The sequence below is a fragment of the Nomascus leucogenys genome, chromosome 7b (genome assembly GCF_006542625.1).
Source record: "Nomascus leucogenys isolate Asia chromosome 7b, Asia_NLE_v1, whole genome shotgun sequence".
Taxonomy (NCBI): domain Eukaryota; kingdom Metazoa; phylum Chordata; class Mammalia; order Primates; family Hylobatidae; genus Nomascus; species Nomascus leucogenys.
The window spans coordinates 30,409,482-30,425,090 of NC_044387.1; the positions used below are offsets into that span (position 1 = coordinate 30,409,482).

The 15,609-nt window shown below is 37.2% G+C and overlaps 1 pseudogene; it reads left to right on the forward strand.

The window, feature by feature from the left end:
* Positions 1-5,363: 5,363 nt before the first annotated feature.
* On the forward strand, positions 5,364-6,397 carry LOC100601976 (annotated as a pseudogene).
* Positions 6,398-15,609: the final 9,212 nt, after the last annotated feature.

Genomic DNA, 15,609 nt, shown 5'->3' on the forward strand with positions numbered 1-15,609 from the left:
TGATAAGAAATTCCCATTTTAGCTATTTTTTGGTGGGATGCAAAGATTTCTTGCATTTTTTTGTAGAAGGAGCTATAATAATGTCATATGTAGCCAATAAATATTGTCAAAAATATCCATTTTGCTTTGTTTGAATCACAGTAACTTCATGTTGAGTGCTTACTATGTGCTTGTAATACAATGCTGCAGCTTTGCCCCTGTCCAGATATTTAATGGGAACTTTAGGATATGGCAGTCCTGCCAGCTCCAAAGAAGTGCTGGACTTTCACTGTCTCATTTCATCCTCACTCTGTGACTGTGAGGCAGGTTCTGTCATCCCACTCTATAGATGCAGAAACTGACGTGCAGGAAAAGTAACTAACATGCCTTAAGTCCTAGAGAGGCATGAGTGGCTGAGTCAGGATTCAAAGCGCAGCAGTTGCTCTAGTTTACATTCTTGTTGCAACAATGCTGTGTCCAGATCCAAAGTCAACTTGTGATGGGAAGGAGTGCCCTGGAGAGGAGTCAGCCAGGGAAGTGGAAGTAAAATTTAAGACTGACTCACACAGATGTGAGGCCTTAGGAAAGCTGTTTAATAGTCCTGCGATTTAGATGCAAGAATCAGCATTCTTCCAAAGTTTAAATGAAGTTGCAAACGTAAAATGAAGTGTTTTTTTTTTCTCCTAGTAAATGCTAGCTCTTCCCTACACAAAGTGACTCGTATAATTTCACCCAAGCTACCTATAGACAAATATTAAGATTCAATTATAGGTTAATATTTTACAATAGAAATCTGACCTCTATCTATTTTCCTTTTGTTTCATATTTATGCATTTATGTACTCAGGTGCTTTTTATTCATCCTTTTTGGGGATTCCAAGCTTGTTACTGCCAAGGTGATCATATTCTGAGAGAAATAACTCTAAAAAGGTAATTCTTGAAAATGTTTTTAAGACTTCCTTTAGATTTGAGTTCTTTTTCTAATTCAAGGAATTTTGCTGCTACCGTTTCCATTTCACTGCTTTGTTGTCTCCTTGGCTTTACCTATTCACTTACTATACTGTAAAACTAAGTTGTAGCTGGCTGTCTCTGCTTATACAGAAATCCCATGACTCCACTCCTGTTGCTTTCAGTTTCCCGGTGTTGCACTAAATTCTGGTTTCTGGCTGCCTTTATTCCTCCCTACATGTTTTTGAGGTACAAACCCCAAGTACAGTATTATCTTCATATCTGTCCCAGCCCGATTCTTAGCTCTGTCTGTTTCTCGCTCCCTAAGTGGGCTGCCAGGAGAGCATTCCTCTGCCTTATGATTTGGGCAAAAGGCTACCTATGCCATAAGAAATAATGTACTCATTAAGGTTTTTTCCTCTATTCTTTTCCAAAGATTCTGTGGCTTCTGGTGTTTTCTGAGCCACAGTTCTCAGTACATTGAAGATGGGTTTAATTCCAATTACTATTTTAATCTCCAGTCTTCCCTTTTACTTTATTTAACACATTTTATCATTGCCCCTTTAGAGATCTGTTATATTAACACTAAGGTTTTCTTCAAAATACAGTTGGCCCTTGAATAACAGGGATTTTCACCACGTAGGACCATTTATACACAGATCTTTTTCAACAAATATATTAGAAAATTTTCAGGAGACTTGAGAAAATTTGAAAAAACTCACAGATAAACCTCATAGCCTAGAAATAACTAAAAAAAAAATAAAAAGGTCATGAATGAGTAAAATATATGTAGATATTATTCTGTTTTATCCTTTACTACCATAAAGTACACAAAAATCTATTACAAAAGTTAAAATTTATCAAAATTTATACACACTTATTGAAAATACATGACCTCATTCACAGTCCAGAGAAATGTAAACAAATGTAAAGATCCAGTATTAAATCAAAACCACATAAAATTAACTGCAATACATACTGTACTACTGTAATAATTTTGTAGCCACCTCTTGTTGCTATTGCAGTGAGTTGAAGTGTAGTGAGTATCTGCTGAAAACACCTTGTGATGTTAATCATCTCTATGTGAGCAGTTCCTCACTACAGTAAACTGTTTATCACAGTAAAAAGAGATCTCTCATTATACTCATATATTTGCCACGTTTAGTGCAGTATCATAAACCTTAAATAACATGATAGGACCCAAAATAAAGTGCCATTAGTGATGCAGGAAGTTCTCCCAAAAGCAGAGAAAAGTCATGAAATTGCAAGAAAAAAGGTTAATTGCTTGACATATACTTTAAATTGAGGTCTGCGGTTGTGTTTGCCTGCCATTTCAAGATAAATGAATCCAGGGTAAGGATCATTGTTAAAAAAAAAAAAAAAAGAAAGAAAGAAAGAAAAAAGATACATGAAGCCCTTTCTACAGCTACGACAGCAGGTGAACAAACCTTCTACTTTTTGCAAAATATCTTATTATCTTATATTGAAAATGTAGCTTTTATGTGGATACAAGATTGCTATAAGAAACGCTCTTTCTTTATAGCAATAAGATAGAGTCTTTAGACTTTAATATGGTTAAAGCCTAGGTAGACTCTAACATGATTTGATAAAAAACGAAGTCATTTTATGACAAAGCAAAAGGAAAGTGTAGAGTCTAAAGCTGGATTTAATGCCAGCAAAGAATGATTTAATAGTTTTAGAAAGAAGCTTGGCTTAAAAAGTATCAAAAGGAGAAGCACTTTCTATTGACCAAGAGATAGCAGATGAATTCCCATTAAGACAAGCATTTCTAGTTCTAGATCTCTGAGGAATTGAACAATGAGAACACATGGACACAGGAAGGGGAACATCACACACTGGGGCCTGTTGTGGGGTGGGGGAGGGGGAGGGATAGCATTAGGAGATAATACCTAATGTTAAATGGCGAATTAATGGGTGCAGCACACCAACATGGCACATGTATACATATGTAACTAACCTGCAAGTTGTGCACATGTACCCTAAAACTTAAAGCATAATAAAAAATAAAAAAAAAGAAAAGCATTGAGGAGAAAAGATATTGAACTGAAGGGGATTTTAATGTAGACAAAAGTACCCTATTCTGGAAAAAAAATGTCTTAAAGGATATTAATAAGGAAGAGAAGTGAGCACTAGGATTTAAGGCAGAAAGGGATAGGTTAACTCTACTGTTTTATGTAAATGAAGTTGAGTTTATGATCAGGACTGACCTTTTGTATAAAGCTGCAAACCCCCAGGCCTTGAAGAGAAAGATAAACACCAGCCACTAGTCTTTTGGTTTTACAACAAAGAGACCTGGACAAGAACCGTTCTTCTGGATTGGTTCAATTGATGCTTTGTCCTTGATGCCAGAAGGTACCTTTCTTTTTTTTTTTTTTTTTTTGAGCCAGAGTCTTGCTGTCGCCCAGGCTGGAGTGCAGTGGCGCGATCTTGGCTCACTGCAGGCTCCGCCCCCCGGGGTTCACGCCATTCTCCTGCCTCAGCCTCCCGGCTAGAAGGTACCTTTCTAGTAAAGAGCTGCCTTCTAGCATTCTTTTGATTAGAAAAACGCTTGGCCACTCAGAACCCCATGAGTTCAACACCAAAGGCATCAAAGAAGTCTAGTTGCCGCCAAACATATCTCTTATTCAGCTTCTAGATCGAGGGGTCATAAGGATTATTAAGGCTCATAATAAATGGTACTCTATAAAAAAGATTGTCAAAGCTGTGGAAGAGAAACACGATGGAGAGACCATGAGCCTGGAAAATTATACCACCGAAGATGTCGTCATTGTGATAGAAAAAGTCATGAAACTTATCAAGATCAAAGCAATAAATTTCTGCTGGAGAAAATTCTGTGACATCACAAGATTTACAACATAGCCAACCAAGGAAATCATGAAAGAGCTTCTGGATATATTTTAAAAAAAAGTAGGGAGGAAAGGGTTTCAAGATGTGGATCTTACAGAAATTCAAGAGCTAATAAACATCACACTGGAGGTATGAACAGAAGGAACTTGACAGAGATCAGTATTTCCAACCCAGTCCCAGGTGATGAGAAAGAAGTCATAGAAGAAGCAGTACCAGAAAACAAATTGACATTAGACAACTTGGCAGAGAGTTCTGATTATTTAGGGCTGCTTTGGACTTCTTTTACAACATGGACTTTTCTATATGAGTGCTAAAACTAAAGTAAAATGGTGTAAAGAGTACTGGTACCATGAGAAACATTTTTAGAGAAATGAAAAAGAAAAAAGTTAGAAATTACAATGTATTTCCTTAAGGTTACACATAGTATACCTAATTCTCCTGCCTATTCTTCCACCTCCTTCACCTCATCCACCTCTGCCACCCGTGAGACAGTAAGACCAACGCTTTCTTTTCCTTCTCTTCCTCAGCCTATTCAGTGTGAACACAACCAGGACGAAGACCTTTATGATGATCAATTTCTTTCCTCTTATTGTACAGTAAATATATTTTCTCTTCCTTATGATTTTCTTAACACCATTTTCCTTTCTCTAACTTAATTTGTGAGAATACATTATATAATACATACATATCATATGTGTTAATCGACTGTGTTATCAGTAAGACTTCTGGTTAATAGTAGACTATTAGTAATTAGGTTTGGAGGAGTCAAAAGTTGTTCATGAATTTTCAACTGAGCAGAGGGTCAGCATCTCTAACCCCTATGTTTTTCAAGGGTCAACTGTAAAGTAATATTGAAGCAATTATATAACCAATATTTTAACCAAAAGTTTCAGTTAAGGTACCCTAAGCAACCAACGTGTTTACCAAAAATCTCCTTTTACAAAGATTTTATAAATTGCAAGGACATTACTATTGTTTTAGTGATGGAGACCACAAGAAAAATTTCTCTCATATCTTGGAATTAGGAATCCCACATTGTACTTTGCTGGTGGCACAAATAAGATTTCAACTTTTGAACATTCTGACGTAAATCATGTTTCTTTTTTCACATTACCTGTTTTGAAGGCTTTGAGATAAAAATGTGATCTACATCTAGCACGTGAATGGAATTTAATAAACTGTCTTTTGTGCATCTCATCATATTACATCTTAATTTTCTATCCTACTATTTTCTATCCTACTGTAACCCTATGTCTCATATTCCTTACTTAATTTAACTTTATCTTGTCCTGCATACATCTTAGTCAGCCTCTATTAAAACTTTCTAAAATATAACAGGTTATATCCACTACATTTAATTAAAGACATTCAACAAAGGAATTTCTGTGGGAAAGTTCAAGATTGAGCAATTTTTAAGAATATTTAAATGTGGTTACAGGAGTCAAGCAGACCCCGTGTTGCAGCTTCAGGAGCTCGGCTGGTCTCTGGTCCTCACCTTGGCCCTATGGACCCAGCAGGACATTGCCCCCAGCACACTGGGGAGCCTGGTGCCCAGTGGCCCTGGGACTGATGCACACCATTGAGCAGCTGGCTGGCTGGGCCTGCAGGCACACAGGTGCCAGCCAAGTTTGGGTGGAGCTTATCGGAATAATTTTTAACATCAACCCCCTGGAGAATCTGAAGGTATACATCATCGGTCAGCCTCCTTGGTGGTCTTTATGATCATTGTGGGCACCATGGCATAGCTTTCCCAACCCTGGACTGTTTCTTCAAAATCAAGGAGATTAAGTCACCAGAAATGGCAGAAGATTGGAATACTTTTCCGCTATGGTTTAATGATTTGGACTTGTGTGCATCAGAAAATGAAACCTTAAGCCATCTCAAAAATGACACCAAAACTTTAGGAAGCATAATGACCATGCAGGCCAGAGCATCTCCGGAGCATCTACCAGGTCTTCCCAGGCCCTGGAGGATTCAGGCCCAGTTAACATCTCGGTCAAAATCACCCTAACCCTGGACCCACTCAAATTATTTGGATGCCATGATGCTCATGGCATCACTCATCTGTATTCAGTCATTTTAGGTCATCAGATTGGACTTTCCGACAGAGAAGCCCACGAAGAGATAAATACTACCTTTTCTCTGCCTGAAGCTTGGACATCAGATAGCTGTGCTCTTGATGGTCACCATGAGCAGATGGTGTTCACAGCCTGCATGACCATCATGGACACCCCGGGTGTGTTCCCTGTCACTGTGCAGTCACCACACTGTGTTTCTGACACATACAGCAATGCCACAGTCTGGTGCAAGATCTTTAGAACTGACAGAAAGGCCAACACAGAATACGCTCAAGATTACAGTCTTTTCTGGTGTTAGAAAAGGCCCATTGAAAAAGGCTATCATGCTTTTAATACCAAGCATAAGTTATCGCTCCAGATGATGACTGTTCATTAATAAATTTGCATCTCATGCATTCCAGTTACTTCCTCCTCACGATGGTGATAATAGTGTTTTGCTATACTGTTATCAAAGGCAGACCCAACAAACTGTGTCAGAGCAATCCTAAATATTATCCTGAGAAGACAGCTTTGGCTGAAACCTAATCCCACAGTTTCTTGTCTTCTGAGAGAGACTGAGAGAACTATAATCCTTGCCTGTTGAACCCAGCCTGGGCCTGGACACTCGGTAATACATTATCTTGCAATGTTGGGTTATTCCAGCCAAAGGCATTTCAAGTGCCTGTAACTTATTTGTATGTATGTATGTATTTATTTATTTATTTTGAGACGGAGTCTCACTCTGTCGCCCAGGCTAGAGTGCAGTGGTGTGATCACAGCTCACTGCAACCTCCGCCTCCTGGGTTCAAACCATTCTCCTGCCTCAGCCTCCTGAGTAGCTGGGATTACAGGTGTGTGCCACCATACCCAGCTAATTGTTTTATTTTTAGTAGAGATGGGGTTTCACTATGTTGGTCAGGCTTGTCTCGAACTCCTGACCTCATGATCTGCCCTCCTCAGCCTCCCAAAGTGCTGGGATTACAGGTGTGAGCCACTGCGCCTAGTCTATTTGTACATATTTATAAAAATCGATTTGGAAGTTGGTCCAGTGATGCAAATGCTTTGCACTGGGTGCAACCAGTCTTCCACCTCACCTCCAGACTTGGGGACCTGGTGGGACATTTCCACATAGCACTAGAGAGGATTTGTGGATCTTGCCATGTTAGAGCAAGTCATGATGTTTCTACCAAAGTCACAGACACGTTTCATTGCTGGTGGAATTAAGGTTTGGTTTGGTTTTTGTTTTAACCCAGTATGTACAGACTGTTTGAAACAGCCTGTACCTTTGGTATTATATTGCATTTCCAAAGTCATCAATCCATTTTGTGGATTTTACATGTCTATGGCTTAATAATTATAGTAAAAATAATACCTTTTTTCCCATTTTGCTTGCAAAAAAACCTAAGTTTTTTTTCATTTTGAAGAAAAAATAAAATAGTTGCATTTTTAAACAAAACATGTGGCCATATCAACAATTTAAAATGTAAGAAAGGAAAGAACAACATCAAGTAAGTAGAAATAAATGTAAATCCAAAAGGACACTCACATTTATGGACAAATTCATTCCAAACTCACAATTTTCTTTTAAAACTGCCATGTTTAGATCAGGGCTTGCTAAGCCAAATCTAAATAAAGTTTTATTGGAACACAGCTACATTCATTCATTTACACATTGTCTGTGGCTGCTTTTTGCCTGTAGTGGCAGAGTTAAAGAGTTGTACAGAGAGCACATGTCCTGCAAATCCCAATGTTTACTATCCGTCCCATTACAGAAAAAGTTTGCTGATACCTGCTGTAGATGATTGTGTTAAATCTGCTCAGCTATTTTCAATCAGTGTTGCACATGTGTAGTGCCACCTACAGTGAGTCCAGGCCCAAGCTGGAAATGTGTTATAGTGTCTGCTAAAGACATTTCTAACTCTGGTTTCTCCATCAGTATTAATTACAACACAGTCCTCTGAGTTCAAAAATACTTGCACATCAAGGATAGTTATATTTTAGAGATTGTGTGCAAACATAACTCACATGCCTATTTTTGTGGGGTAAATAGCCAGACAGTATATGATAAATGTGTTATATAACAAAACAAATTACACATACGTGGAGAAAATGACCAATTTTCCTAATAGATTCATACATTATGTAGTTCATATATTTATGGTACTTTTCTATTTTTTTTTTAAAAGTAAATTAGGTTTGTCAAGAGGCCAGAAATTATTGAGTAGAAACAAAATGAACAACCTCTGTTCTGATCAGCTTAATCCAACTACATATCTCACAAAAGCAAAGCCATCTTTTTCCACAAGTATCACATGTGTCTGTCTGCCTGTTTGGGAAAGGTCTATGAAACCTAAGGGGAGTTATTATGTTACTGATGAAAAGCTCCAATCTGTAACGCATATGTGCATTTCAGTATATAGTATCTGCTTATTTTCATTAAATTGCATTAAATGCTTCAATATGTAACACAGTCATCTTCCTTAGGAAGCGTATACTTGTGGAATTCCTTGTGGTATCCCTGGGAATCCCTTTACCATGTATCCATGGCATTCTGCCTTTACTGGGCTCATTTCTTCCTACTCCCTGGAATATTTATCAAGGGAAGTTTTTCCTTTCCTACTCTAAGGTTTTGCTTTTTGTCCCCAAGCTACCGTTTCTGAACTGAAAGCAAAGGCAAAGAACAATATATTTGAGGAAAGAATCTAACACTACTAGAAATTACTGCACAGTATCTGTTTTCTTACTTAAAGGCAGAAACAGAAGTTTTCTTCTCTCATCTTTACCCCCAAACTACTGTACTTTAGACCTTGGTTAAGTCCCAAAGTAGCAGAACAAAGAAAGCAAATATTTTCCAAGTAGGGAAATTTCATCATTCATACCTATTCACCATAGTGAATATGGGAGGGGAATAATTATTTTTGTACACACTTCTATTCTCTGCTACAAGGCATACAGTCTACATATGAACTTAAAAATAGTTTATCTTAAAACTTCTTTTTCCCACATTCTTTATGTTATTCCTGAAAAAATAAATGCAAATGTGCCCCAACATTTAAACATTACTTTATAAATATGCTTGTGTAAACATCAGATAACATATGTACAGTGGTTTTGCTCTTCACTATTCTAGCTTAACCATTCATCTTTTAAATCACATTGACAGTAGTGGGCCAGACAGATAATATATAATTAATAAGGTTTCTTTTTAGTCAAAGTAAAATTCATGTCCCAAATGCATATCACTTCCAAATTTTCTACTTCACTAGCTGAAATCCATCAATGTGTTCATTCTGAAGGCAAATGACCTATTTCTTTTGAAATATAAAAATCAAACAAATAAGCCCTTATTTACGTTTGTACTGGGAAAAACATTAATATTTAATATCCATTAAAAGTAATTGCAAAACTCACAATTATTTTTGCACTAAGCTAGTAACAAAGGTGAGACATCAGAAAAAAACAATTCTAAGTGAAATTCAATTGTTACATATTAATTTAAATACATATTTATTCAGGAATTTTGCCACCTAGAAAGAACAAAAACTTCTGAGGGTGTATGGCATACTTTGATACATAAGCATAAAAGAAAGCGACTCTAGAAATCCAGCAAGTGTAGAGCTTGATGAGATTGTTTGCTTGCATCTGGATGAGTCATTATAACAAACTCACACTTACAGTTTTCAAACTTGTGTTTATATTTATCCAAGGATTCCTGAACCTTTATCACTTCCTATGCCAACTGGAGGAATTTCACGGAAGGTGGGAGAGATGACAGCCACAGACCTAACACTTAGGCACTCATAAGTTATGCTGTATATACCTATCCTTCTGGTTTCATCTGCCCCACTTTTGGAGTGAGGAGAATCTCACAAGACAGCAGGAGACAGAAGAATATTTTTTCAAGTCCAGATGTTTATGGGTATTTTGAAGCAAATAAGCAATTCTCATCAAGTTTAGGTGGAAGAAGTGAAACATATATTAAAATAATATTCATTTTGACTTAAAGGTCTATTTTCTCCTAATAGATCATCTATGTAAAATAAATAATTTAGAATTTATTTTCAATAGTAATGGTAATGTTAATAATGGTAATGTTAATAATTAAGGGCATAAAAATAGTATATTTGCCAGGCACTATTCTAAGCAATTTATACACAATAAACTTGTTTAATCTTCAACACTTCACAAGTCTGAAGCAAATATATATATATATATATTTTTTTTTTAAATAATTCGTCCAAGATCACACCAAGAGGATAAGCAGTCTGTCCCCAGATCCAAACCATCTCCCAAGTTACACACACACACACACACGTATGTATATATATTTATATAGCTATATATATATTATAGAGGAAGAAAGGAAAAACTTCCCTTGGTAAATATTCCAGGGAGTTGGAAGAAATGAGCCCAGTAAAGGCAGAATGCCATGGATACATGGTAAAGGGATTCCCAGGGATACCACAAGGAATTCCACAAGTATACGCTTCCTAAGGAAGATGACTGTGTTACATATTGAAGCATTTAATGCAAGTTAACGAAAATAAGATATATATCTATATATATAGTTATATATAGATATATATATATATATAGTTATATATAGATATATATATATATATAGTTATATATAGATATATATATCTATATAGTTATATATAGATATATCTATATAGTTATATATAGATATATATATATCTTAAAATGTTAGAGTTTTATCTTCATCCCTCTAGCTTTATCATTAAGCATATGTTTCATAACAAAAGAGATCCTCAAAAATATTTGCTTCATTGAATGAGTCCCATCTTCTCTGAGAGACTGTAGTCTGTAATGATTAAAAGCACGAACATTTTAGCCAATTGTCCAGGTTTTGAATCTAAAATGTGACCATAGGGAAAGGCTAGTCCTATTTGACCATGTGACCATGTCACAATGGGACCATGAAGGCTATATAATCTCTTTCTGCCTCAGTTGGCTATTCTACAATATGGAGATAATGATAGTACCTACTTCATAGAACCCTTGTGATAATTAAATAAACCAATATAGGTAAAGTGCTTAAAGTAGTGCCTGGCACATAGGAAGAACTATATAAGTACAACTTAGGATTATAAGTGTTGGATGTTGAATTTCCAGTGAATGTGAACTTATTTGGAAATAGGGTATTTGCAGATGTAATCAAATAAAGATGAAGTCATACTGGATTAGTGTGAGACCTAAATCCAGTACTGATGTCCATATAAGGAGAGAGAAATTTGTAAAGGCGGAGAGATGCACAGAGGAAGGCTGTGTGATGACAGAGACAGAGACTGGGGTCATGCTGCCACAAGCTAAGGAACACCAAGGAGCCCATTGCAAGCCAGAAGCTAGGAGGAGGCAAGGAAGGATCCTTCCTTCAGAGGGAAGGTGGCCCTGCTGACACCTTGCATTTGGACTTGTAAGCCACCAAAACTGTGAGAGAATAAATTTCTGTTGTTTTAAGCCATGTAGTTTGTGGTAATTTGTTACAGCAGCTCCACAGAACTAAACAATGACTCTAGTCATTGCAATCTGTAATAATCAAGTGTCTAAATTCAGCTCACCTAGCAACTTTGGAAATAAACCTATATAAGTGTACACAGGATTGTTGTGAAGGGAGTGAATAGCAAAGCAATGTTATGAATTTACAGCATTTATAGTAGTCATTCATTCATTCATTCATTCAAATATGCTTATTCAACTAATTGGGAACCAAAAGAGTGAACAGAATGCCATTTTCTTTCAAGGAGCTTATGGTCCATCCGAACTAATGCCCCGGAGCTTTTCCCCTGTTTTCTTCTAGTAATTCTACAGTCTCCGGTCTTACATTTATGGTTTTCATCCAGTTTGAATTTATTCTTGTATAAGGGGTAAGATAAAGGTCTATTTTCATTTTCTCCATGTGAATATTTAGTTTTCCAACAACCTTTATTGAACAGGCTGTCTTTTCCCTATTGTGTGTTCTTGACACTTTTCTAGAAAACCAATTGACTGTAGACAAATGGGCTTATTTCTGGACTTTCTATTCTATTCCATTGCTCAATGTGTCTGTTTTATGCTAATACTATGTTGTTTTGATTACTACAGCTTTGTAATATATTTTGAAGTCAGGTAGTGCCTGTAGCTTTGTTCTTTTTTTCTAGATTTCTTTAGCTTTTCTGGGTCTTTCGTGGTTGTATAGAAATTTTAGGATTTTTTTTTCTATTTCTGTGATGAATGACATTGGAATTTTGCTAGGAATTGCACTGAATCTGTAAATCTCTTTGGGCAGTATGAACATTTTAAAAATATTAATTCTTCCAATCTTGAACACAGGATAGCCCTCCATTTATTTGGTCTTCTTTAGTTTCTTTAATTAATGCTTATTCTATTTTATTTATTTTTATTTTTTTTGAGATGGAGTTTCACTCTTGTTGCCCAGGCTGGAGCGCAGTGGCATGATCTCAGCTCACTGAAACCTCCACCTCTCTGGTGCAAGCCATTCTCCTGCCTCAGCCTCCCAAGTAGGTAGGACTATAGGTGTGCACCAACATGCCTGGCTGGGTTTCACCACATTGGCTAGGCTGGTCTCAAACTCCTGACCTCAGGTGATCTGCCCACCTTGGCCTCCCAAATTGCTGGGATTACAGGCGTGAGCCACTGTGCCCAGCTTATTTTAAATAATCTCTTCATCCAAGTTCATAGGCCAAAATTCTATCAAACTCCAACTTAAGAACACCTAGGACTTTAATACTTCCTTCTCGCTTATACGAAATGTTGAAGGCAAAGGTAGGGATGGCATATAACTGGCAGGAATAAACCTAGTTATATATTCCTTTAACTTGTATGGGCTTGAGTCTTTTTCACCTCACATTAAATACTCTGTTTTCTACAAAATGTGTCCATCTCATTTTCTGGTATTAAGATTCTCCATATAAGAGCAAGAAGCAGTCTTTGTGAAGCCAAGAAAAATGTGTGTTACATCTTTCACTCAGAGCAATGGGTAAGAAGTATTGCACTTGATCTAGAGCAATAACCAATAACACCAAAAAGCACATTTCTGTACAACCATACAATTCCTCTTGAACAGGACACTGCTTAATATATAAACCTTGTTTGTCATGATTGAAAGATTTAGGGATTTTATAGTTTCCTACTTTTTTTGGTTAACAAAATTCTTGTAAGTGACAAAATGTCAGGCAAAATTCTAATTTGTTCTTACCATAACTTTAAGATGGCACATACAGATAGTTTAAAAAATTCCAAATACTTTCCAGAGATTAGTTTTTGATGAATGGCTTCTAATAAATGAATAAGAAAATAATACTTTAGAAGTATACTGTCTTCTTGTTCTAGAAAAACTATAATCACCTTTTAATTTGAAACATTTTATCTTAGGAAATGTTTTAAAGTATTTCTTTCTGATCTTCAAAGTAACCCTAATAGATGAGTTTTACTAAGAGATTAGATAAAAGGGTTTTCAATACTAAAGACAGAGTCTATTATCTGTGAGCCATAGACTAATTCTGGAAACTATGAAAGTTATAGAGAAAATTAGAAAAATATTTTTTTCTCCAAATTTAGAAGGAAAAGTATAAGCAAATTACAAAGTAATTGGTGTAACCTGGTGCTTAATGATTAAGGTATCCGTCTTAGACTTTTGGGGCTTCTGTAATAAAATACTGTAGACTAGCCAGGCACAGTGGCTTACGCCTGTAATCCTAGTGGATCACTTGAGGTCAGGAGTTCAAGACTAGCCTGGCCAACATGGTAAAACCCCATATCTACTAAAAATATAAAAACTAGCCAGGTGTGGTGTTGAGTGCCTGTAATCCCAGCTACTCAGGAGGCTGAGGGAAAAAAAGAAGATACTGTAGACTGCATGGCTAATAAACAACAGAAATGTATTTCTCACAGTTCTGGAGGCTGGGAAGTCCAAAAGTGAGATGCCAACAGATGAACTGTCTGATGAGGAGTCTCTTACTGGATTATAGACAACCATCTTTTTACTGTGTCCTCACATGGTGAAGGGAAAAGGGAGTGCTCTTGGGCCTCTTTTATAAGGACACTAATCTCATTCATCAGGTCTCTTTCCTCATGATCTAACCACCTCTTAAAGGCCATACCACCTAAAAGGATCACTCACATTGGTGATTAGGATTTCTTTCCTTTTCTTTTTTGTTTTTTGAGATGGAATTTCACTCTTGTTTCCCAGGCTGGAGTCCAATGGCGCAATCTTGGCTCACTGCAACCTCCACCTCCCAGGTTCAAGCGATTCTCCTGCCTCAGCCTCCCAAGTAGCTGGAATTACTTACAGGTGCCCACCACCATGCCCAGCTATTTTTTTGTATTTTTAGTAGAGGCAGGGTTTTACCACTTTGGCCAGGCTGGTCTTGAACTCCTGACCTCAGGTGATTTGCACGCCTCAGCCTCCCAAAGTGCTGGGATTACAGGCATGAGCCACTGCGCCCTGCCAAGCATTAGGATTTCAACATATACATTTTGAGGGGACACAGATATTCATCCATTGCAGTATCTTATTGAGTTTTTTTTTTTTTTTTTTTTTTTTTTGGAGACGGAGTCTCGCTCTGTCACCCAGGCTGGAGTGCAGTGGCGCGATCTCGGCTCACTGCAAGCTCCGCCTCCTGGGTTTACGCCATTCTCCTGCCTCAGCCTCTCCGAGTAGCTGGGACTACAGGTGCCCGCCACCACGCCCGGCTAATTTTTTGTATTTATTTTAGTAGAGACGGGGTTTCACCGTGGTCTCGATCTCTTGACCTCGTGATCCACCCGCCTCGGCCTCCCAAAGTGCTGGGATTACAAGCGTGAGCCACCGCGCCCAGCCTCTTATTGAGTTTTAAATTTGTTGTTTTAATGTTGCCCTTCCTACCTTCTTTCCTTACTCCCTTCCTTCCTTCCTTTATTCTTTATTTTTTTCTTTTTCTCTTATGAGCAATAACAAACTCTGAATAAAATCATCAAAACAGAAAAAAGTTATATGATAGCTCTTAGAAGCTCAATAGAATTAAAGATAAAATTGAAATAGGCTTAGAAATTTCTGCAAGCAGAGCAATGCCAGGGCTGTGAATACCAGGAACCTGATGGGGAATTCCTTAGGGTGTTCCCACTTTGCATCAGAAGTAAACACTTTCTATTCTTCACTCTTTACTTAGGATTTAAGTTACCAGGGAGGGCTAAAGACATTGCATGCTAGGACACCTTGAATGAGCATCACAGCAAGACTCTGTACCATTCACAAAGGAAAGTCAGGATGCTGTTACCAAAGAAAAAGCACAGGCAATGAAAAGACTAGATGTCCTCTACAGTGTCTTAATGAACTCTGAATTTCATAGTGTAAAATGCAATATCTAGGCTATTATATAACCATTTTAAGTTATTTTGATCATACTTTTGTATCAGCATTAGGTTAAACTGTGAGCAATAGAAATACAAAACAGCAGTAGTTTAGATACATTTGAAGTATATTTTATCATGTGTAAAAAGTCCAACAGTAAGCAATCCAAGATTGGTATGGTGGCTCTGTGCAAAATGTCCTTGGAAACCCAGGCTCCTTCTAACTTATTATTACAACATAAATGGACTTCTTTTATTCATTTCTAAAGTTAGCTTGTGGTTCAAGGTAGTTAAACAAACTCTAACCCTAGACATCATATCATAAAGTAGCAGAAGGCACCAGCAGTCTATCGCATGCGTATGTAATTATCTGCATTGGAGGCCAGAAAAGCCTGTCTTTATAGGAG